We start from the raw sequence: 5,465 nt of genomic DNA, 5'->3' as shown, positions 1-5,465 counted from the left end.
GGGAGTGGGTGTTTAGAGATACTTTGCATTTTGTTTTCTTAGCTATTTCACCATATATTTTATTTCATATCTTCTTATTCTATCATCGTTCTGATTTCTTTTTCTTTCTTTTAGGGTGCAGCTCCAGGTTATGACCCAAGGGAACCCCTCAATATTGATTGAAGGAGATCCCGAACTTGAACGTACACTTAGAAGAAAAGGGAAAGAGCCTGTGCAAGAACAGTCTAATGTAGCTGATTTGGAAATGGAAGAATATGAAAATATGGCAGAACAGAATGAGCAACAGTGGACATTATCCGATTATGCCAGACCTTCAGTATTTCGGACAAAGTCGAGTATTGTGCGTCCCCTGATTACAGCTCAGAACTTCGAGCTGAAGCCGGCATTCATCCACATGTTACAGTAATCCACCCAGTTCAATGGTTTAGCCGATGAGGATCAAAATAGTCATATAGAGAGTTTTCTTGAGGTGTATGATATGCTGAAGATAAATGGGGTGACGGATGATGCCATCAAGTTGCGAGCCTTCCCATTATCCCTAAAGGGGAGAGCGAATCAGTAGCTACACTCATTACCTAGAGCATCAATTACCACATGGGAGAAGATGGTAGAAGATTTTCTTGCCCGTTATTTCCCTCCCGGAAAATCCACGAAGCATAGGAATGAGATCTCATCCTTTGTTCAGTTGGAATTGGAGTCTCTATTTGAGATATGGGAAAGGTTCAAGGAGCTCTTGAGAAAGTGCCTACAATACTGATTTCTAGAGTGGATGATTGTTAAGACCTTTTACAACGATTTGAACTCGAGTACAAGGCAACTATTGGATACAGCAGCAGTTAATTAAAGAAATGGGGTTAAACAGCTACCAATGGAATGCTAGAGAGAAGAAAAAGGTGGCCGGTCTCCATGAGATAGATGCAGTAACTTCATTGGCGGCTCAAGTGGAAAATTTGAGTAAGAAGTTAGATCTTCTAAATTCAAATAGAGTAGTGGCCGTGACGAATTGCAACGGGTGTGGTGGAGGACATGCTCCCTCCGATTGCCCGATCTCTATTAGTGATGCATCTTCGGTTGAGAACGTCGATTTTGTAGGTAATGGCATGAGACCTCAAGGAAACCCATATAGCAATACCTACAATCCGGGTTGGAAGAATCATCCAAATTTCTCATGGAGCAATCAGAGTCTACCAAAGGCCATGGGGCCACCGGGTTTCCAACAACAACAACAAGCCCCGCATGTGGAAAACAAAGTTTCAGGTTTAGAAACCCGAATGAATGATTTGGAGAAGGCCTGACTAGATTTGTGCAATCTGCAAATACAAGGTTTGAATCAGTTGAGGCCACACTTCGTAATCATACCGCCTCTTTACATAACCTTGAAAATCAAGTGGGGCAAATTGCGAAGTCTTTGTCTGAAAGGCCACATGAAAGCTTGCCAAGCAATACAGAGACCAACCCTAGAGAGCAGGTGAAGGCGATCACTTTGAGAAGTGGTCGTGAGGTTGAAGGTAAGCATACGAGTGAGATGCCAAAAGAACACGCACCCGAGGTTATAGAGGTCGAAGAGGGAACAAGCAAAAAGAAGGAGGTGGCACCCCCACCTTTCAAGCTAAGAATCCCTTATCCCTCTAGATTGAAGAATGACCAAGGGGGTGAATAGTACAAGAAGTTCCTAAGTTTGTTCAAGCAACTCCATATCAATATTCTTTTTGTTGAGGCATTGGCCCAAATGCCTAAGTATGCAAAGTTCTTGAAAGACTTGTTGACCAACAAGAGGAAATTGCAGGAGAGTGCTTCAGTGATTCTAGATGCTTCATGCTTGGTGATGTTGCAAAGGAACATGCCGAGCAAGAAGAAAGACCCAGGAAGCTTCATAATTCCGTGTAGCATTAGCAATATGGGTGAAGAAATGGCATTGGCGGACTCAGGGGCCAACATAAATGTCATGCCATACACCTTCTTTTGAAAGTTAGGCTTGGGTGAGCCTAGTCTCACTCGGATGACTTTGCAGTTGGCAGACCGAATGGTGAGACATCCGAGGGTTTTCATCGAAGATGTACTTGTCAAGGTGGACAAGTATATATTTCCTGTAGACATTATGGTGCTAGACGTCGATGAGGATGTGGATGTACCCTTGATACTTGGGAGGTCGTTCTTATGGACTTCCAAGGCATTGATTGACATGGACGGTGGAGAGCTAACTTTGAGAGTTGGAGATGACAAGCTCACATACCGCCTTACGAAAGCCAAGCGGCATTCTCTTGATTTTGATGACACTTTATATTTTCTAGACACTATTGATGAGATTGTTGATGAATACATGCAGGAAATGTTAAATCCGGACCCGCATGTAGGGTTTGTTCGACCAAGAGGAGGATTATGAAGAAGTAATGATGCTTGGTTCGATGGAAGAAATCCCATCTACCCCGGGGATCTTGAAGAAGGTGCTTCGGAAAATGAAGAGGGCTAGGAGACGCCACCGAAAATGCTCCAAGGCTGTTGGAGACGTACGTGAACCAAAAAAGTTGGATGAACTATTGCTAGGTGGCCCCAAGCCCGATAATACATCCTCTACCTTCAAGAGATTGTGCTCATCATGCTTCCAAGTCATGGGTAAGAGGGCAACATTCATCTATGAGCCCCTGTAAGGTAAGACAAGGTACGTCAACCTTAGTGACATTAAACAAGCGCTTCTTGGGAGACAACCCAAGCGTTTCCTGTTTTTCTTAGTCGAATAATGTAGTATTTTGCATGTATAAATTGTTGAGTGTTGGTGTCTTGATTTTTAGATGCTTGTGCAGTGATTTTATTTGAGGTTTTGAGTATTCATCGTGTGTTTCCATATGGATTTGGCGAAGTTGGGTTGTTTGAGCTTTATTTCATATTTTTCACTGGTAAAACTTGCATAATAGGGCAGGCTCTGAGTGTGTAAACATGTTCAGAAATTTCCTGCAGAGCCTGCAGGTTTTTCTAAGGCAGCTAAGGAAAACGCACTGATGTGTGGTATTTCCGCACGCTCGTGGACTTACACTGTGAGCTTATCCAGAGAAGGCGCAGGGGAATTTTCTCGGATGTCTAGAGAAGCCACAGGGGCGTGCAGCTGCCCCTGTAGGTCGGGCGCACGGACGTGGGTATTTTCCACATGCCCATCCGAGAGCGTTCAGAGTTGAAGCGGCGTTTTCTCGAGAGCCCACAGGGGCGTGCATCTGCCCCTGTACGATTTTCCTGTGGAGACGCACGGGCGTGTGAAATTTTCGCACGCCCGTGGGAATGCACAGAATTCCAAGAGACGCGAATTTTTCTTTAAAAATCCCTGCGATTTCTCTTCCTCTTCATCTTCAACAACCTGAAAACTGCTCCTGATTAATTTCCTAGACGTTGATTGTTGTGTTACGGCGATTTCAAGCAAATTTTCGTACCGAATTCAAAGTTTTCATACTTATCTTTTTCTCTTCTTTCGGTGAATCTTTAATCCCTCTTCTATTTGCCATTTCTTGTTTTAGTAAATTAAATGATTTGAGTTGCGTTAAATTTTGATTTGAAAGGGTCTATGCATGTTCAGAGAGCTTTTTAACAGGGTATTACATTGTATATTTTGTTTTTGAAAATAGAAATGCTATCGTGCGGTTTTTCACGCCCTGCAGATCCACACGGCCGTGGATAATTTCCACAAGACCGTGTGGAATTCTGCAGTATTCTGTGACTGAGCATCTTTCATCATCTCTTCACTATTCATTGCAGGCATGACACCGCACGTGAAGAAGCAAGAAGGCAAGCGCCCTAGGGAACCTTCACCCAAATTGGCACACATTGCATTTCCGGATCCCGAGCATCAAGCTCATTTCGAGTGACTATCAGGGCTTAAGTTTGGCCAATCCCGTTTCATGGACCTTAGTGTGTTAAATGGGGTCCAGCGGGGTGATGAGTTTGTTAGGGAGATGGAGTCGCTGAGGGCTGTAGGAAGGTGGCGTCTTTACGAGAGCCAGTTTTCTAACCGCTGACTTTGGAGATGCTAGCGTCTTTTGAGTTTGTGGATGACATACATTTTAGAGTGTTCGATCGTCAATTCGCCATGGGCATTTCTGAGTTTTCCATTTGCATGGGTTTGTACGACGAGGCATATATAGAAAGTAAGGAGTATGGACATCTATTGACAGATTACACTGGCACCTTGACCCCACAGCAAGCCTATCAGGTATTGTGTGGACCGATGCGGCATGAACCAGGTGTGTCCAAAGCCACATGCTTGTCTAGGCTGAGCTACAGGTATTTGTTTGTTGTCCTTAGGAGGTCTGTGGATGACCGTGGCGACAACACTAGTGTTTTGTTATGGCGGGGGACTACTTTATTTATATTCCATGGTGAGGTCCATGCCCATTCATCTAGGGCATATTGTGGCGGAGTATATGTGATACCAGGGCCAGAGTGGGAGAGTAGGAGTATTATTTGCTGGTCCTTAAATTACTAGACTCATTCTGGGGATGGGGTTCGGAGCTGCTATACGGCATGCCGATCAGATAGTTTTTTTCCTTCTCCACTTGGACTCGATACGCTCGGGGATGATGGGTGTGGTACTGCAGATATGGACTCGAGGTTTACATTTTTGGCCACACCCACCACCGAGAGCACCGAAAGTGGAGGAGATACAGCGGGAGATTCCACCCTGGCGGTGGCCGAGACCCCAGGATAGCCGGGTACAATTTCAGGAGCTTATGATCGTATTGAGAGGCTCGAGAGCACCATGGGCATATTGCGGTCAGAGATCATCGAGATGCGGGTGATGCAGTCAGCCCAGTATACTGATCTTATCTCCTGTTTCGATTTCCTATGACAGATATTGAGATGTAGACCCTCAGCTCCTCCAACATCTTCCTCATCACCTATGCCAGCACCGGTGGACCCACCATGTACTTCCTCACCACCAGCAGCAAGCAGAGGACCTAGAGCGCGACACCGACATTTGATTTTATTTCCATTTCTTTACTTTTATGCACTTTATATTGGACTTGTTCACTCAGAAAGGACTCGCCTTCTGAGTTTATTTTCATTTTGCATCCCGAGTTGTTCTTGATTGATATACATGCTCACATGGCCAATGGCGGTTCACCTTAGTTGCATTGATTGCATTCTTGAGTTTAGAAGAATTTTCAACATTGAATGTCTTCATGCTCTAGTTTTATTTGAATTTCTAGGAATTTTTGCCCTATTTACATTCGTTGCACTACTCACTCTTAAACTCTTTTGGAAACTCATGTTTGATGTTAAAGGGACTATTTATAGTTGTTTCTTGTGTTAAAAAAAAATGAAAAAAATAAAATTGAAAAGAAGGAACAAAATAGTTTTCTTGTTTATTTTGCATTTTGGATGAAAAGAGCTACCACCTATGAAGTATGAAGCTACTCTCATAAGTCGGATACTAGTTATGCCCTAATGAGAGAAAGAGCTATTGACACGTCCGAATATGC

At 43.8% G+C, this 5,465-nt stretch overlaps 1 non-coding gene across 1 annotated transcript; it reads right to left on the bottom strand.

Moving 5' to 3' along the window:
• Window positions 1-652: 652 nt before the first annotated feature.
• LOC120266224 lies at window positions 653-759 on the bottom strand. The gene has a single exon (XR_005538066.1). It is a non-coding gene; the product is annotated as a small nucleolar RNA R71 (small nucleolar RNA).
• Window positions 760-5,465: the final 4,706 nt, after the last annotated feature.

This window comes from Dioscorea cayenensis, chromosome 7, assembly GCF_009730915.1.
Source record: "Dioscorea cayenensis subsp. rotundata cultivar TDr96_F1 chromosome 7, TDr96_F1_v2_PseudoChromosome.rev07_lg8_w22 25.fasta, whole genome shotgun sequence".
In the NCBI taxonomy this organism is placed as follows: Eukaryota; Viridiplantae; Streptophyta; class Magnoliopsida; order Dioscoreales; family Dioscoreaceae; genus Dioscorea; species Dioscorea cayenensis.
This window is presented reverse-complemented; position numbering and strand designations above follow the sequence as displayed.